Genomic DNA, 3,082 nt, shown 5'->3' on the forward strand with positions numbered 1-3,082 from the left:
ATTTGAAGTCAAAACCCAAATGTGTTGGTGGTTCTTTTGAAGATGTTCTTGGTTTGATGAAGAACACGAAGAACACGAAGAACGAGTTGTACATATCGCATGGTGGGTGGTACAATGTTCAATTTGGAGATTTTCTCAATCCGACAAAAGAACCAAGATCTTCCAAATTTGATTCGTTTGTTGCAAATGGATCTCAATTCGTCAAAAAGGTATCACAAATTCTCAAATGGATTCCAAAACATCCATGATTTCTATTCGTATTAAGCGTTTTTCATTTTTGATCGATTTGCCTCATTGGATCAAATCCGTTTCAACCCCATTGATTGATCCAATTATTTTCGTTTAGGTCAAAACCAAAATCATATTTTCACAATTTTTTTCTTAATTTCAAAATCATTTTATTTGTTATTGGTAAATATTTCGAAATTTTACTGTTCATTCAAATAAAACTCGAGCCCAAAATGTTTTTCTTGTTAACTGTTCATAGATCCAATGATTGAGCCCAAACCAAAGAAAATACTCAATCCACTCACTGTTCATTTGTTTTAATCTCGTTTAATCACGGATATTGCGATATCTTTGTTGGAGCCCAAATTGTTCTTCCTGGTTCATCTAGTCGCACGCTTTACTAAGTTGTACAATCGGATCATCATCGTTTTGTTCTTCAGTTCCGATTTCACTTCATTGTTCCTAATAATCAATGATAAATTGAAATCGAGTTTTGATGGTGTTGAATTCTTGTTCGATGTATGACTTCCAATTTTGACTAGTCTTACTTTGAATCGATTGAAAGTCGAATTTATTGAAAAAGAACATGTCCTGGAAATTGAAAGTATTAGAGTTGAAATCGATTTGATTGAGAAGAAGAACTTGGAATCGAAAGTCAAAAGTCGACTGGTCTTACTTGGTGTCAATTGAAAACAAACGTGTTTGTTTGGTTACAGGGAAACGAATGGGTTTGGATATTGCTTGAGTATCTGATTTTGAAGGCTTAGGTATTGTAATTGAAATCGATGCGTTTTGATGTTGATTTTGGTTAAAGGTCATACGCTCTTGATTTTGAAGGATGTTAGTCGAGAATCGAATGAGAGAGTTCGACTGTATGCAAAATTGATTTGGAATCGACTTGGGTTATTTTCAGTTCGAATGGTTTGCTTGAGAACAAATTCACTTTTGCGATACATCGATGAAGAACAGATGGTCGAGGCTGAGTTTTGTTGCTTGATTGGGAACGAACTGGAAAGAGTTTGGAGTCGATGTTTGAAGGAATTGATGATTGTGGAAATCAATTGCGATTGGTTGGTGTTGGTATATTGATTGGTATTGACTGGGTTCGTGACTGGAAAACGAAGGTTGTGTTTTGAGTTGGATTCAATAACCGATGATTATTGATGATGATTTCGAAAGTTTTAGATTTGTAGTCAAGAGTCGATGTTTGTAATCTGGACTTGGATTAAGAAGTGACGCTGATTTCGAATGTTTGGAGTCGATTTTGTGCCTGTGTGTGTTCGTTCGCGTCTACAGGAAAGATGATTTTGGAAAGAACTGAAAGGACTGGGTTGTTAGATAAGGGGAATTGATTTAGGTTTGCTTTCGAAGGGTCTTCATGGTTTGATATTCGAATGATCAAAGGCGTGTTTGTGATTTGGATTCGAAGTGTATTTTAATTGGGAAAAACGAAGGGTATATGTTGAAGATTCGAAGGGTACATGCTTGGGAAGATCAGTAAGAAACGAAGGATCTATTGTAAAAATCGAAGGGTTGGTTTGGGTGAATTTACGAAGGGGTTATTGGAGATTCAAACGAAGAGTGTTTTAAATTCGAAGAGGGTATATTGAAACTTTCTACGAAGAGTTTTACTGTTCATTACTGTTCATGAACAAGTCTTCGTATCCGTATGCTTAAGTCTTCGTATGAATTAAAAAGAAGGAAGATAGAATTTTCGAAAATGGCCCTTATTGTTTCGAATGGTTGACAAATGGAAAAAGCTTCGTATGAAATGATCAAAACCTTCGTATGATTTGATAAAATGGCAAATTTTCGAAAACGGCCCCTGAACCTTCGAATTTTTGTCACTTCTCAAATAAAAAAAAAAAAAAAAAAAAAAAAAAAAAAAAAAAAACTTCGTATGTTTTGACGTCTTCGTATGTATGGCATGAAAAATCAAAAGTTTCGAATATCACCCCTGAAGTTTCGAAGACTTGGCACAAATTGTCCAATTTCGAAATGGTGACAAAAGTTGTGAAGAATGACAGAATTTCTCTATTAGCCCCAGCAGTTTCGAAATATTGGCAGAAAATACCCAACTTCGAAATTGGGCAAATTTTCTGAGAAATTGAAGAATGTTCATTTTTGGTCCCTGCAGTTTGTGCAAATTGACGCTTTCTACCCAGCTTTGGAAAAGGGGGAGAGTTTTGCATATTTGGCTGTTTTGGACGCAACGGGTCCCTGCAAGTTTCAGAAAGTGACAATTTCTACCCGGATTTTGAAAAATCTTGCAACTTTCACCCAAAAAGTCAAAAAATTTTGTGGCTTTTTCGTGATTGTTTTTCCGTGCAAGATTTTTGTTGATTCATTTTTGGTACACATCAAGGGGGAGTATCGTGAAGATTATTCCTCGTGCACTTCTCATCCTTAGTGGGTTTTATAATCATTTTTTGATTATAAAAAGGGGGAGAAATGATGGGTATTCGAAGCTTCTCGGGTTTTTCGAATATTCATTTGCGGATTTGAAGACCGGTGTTACTTCGAGGGGGAGTTTGGTCTTGATCGCGCTAGCTCGTTGGAGATTAAAGCCGGACATCCAATCCTAACTTTGAGGGGGAGAATGTTAGGGTACAAAGTCATTCTTGGATGTAATGTTTTAGGCTTTCCTCTTTGTATGTGTAAATGGGTTGAGTCTTTTCCTATAAATAGGAAGTGAGTGACTCCCATTATGTAAGAGTTCATTTTGGAGTGTTAGACTAGAGAGAGAAATTGTATACAAACCCATTTGTATAATCTTTCTAGATCTAATAAGAGCTTACAAAGAATTATTTACTCCTTGTGTTCTTGATTTTACATGAAGATTCACTAGATCTTT

The sequence above is a fragment of the Lactuca serriola genome, chromosome 6 (assembly GCF_051521515.1).
Source record: "Lactuca serriola cultivar US96UC23 chromosome 6, Lser_US96UC23_V15, whole genome shotgun sequence".
Lineage (NCBI taxonomy): Eukaryota > Viridiplantae > Streptophyta > Magnoliopsida > Asterales > Asteraceae > Lactuca > Lactuca serriola.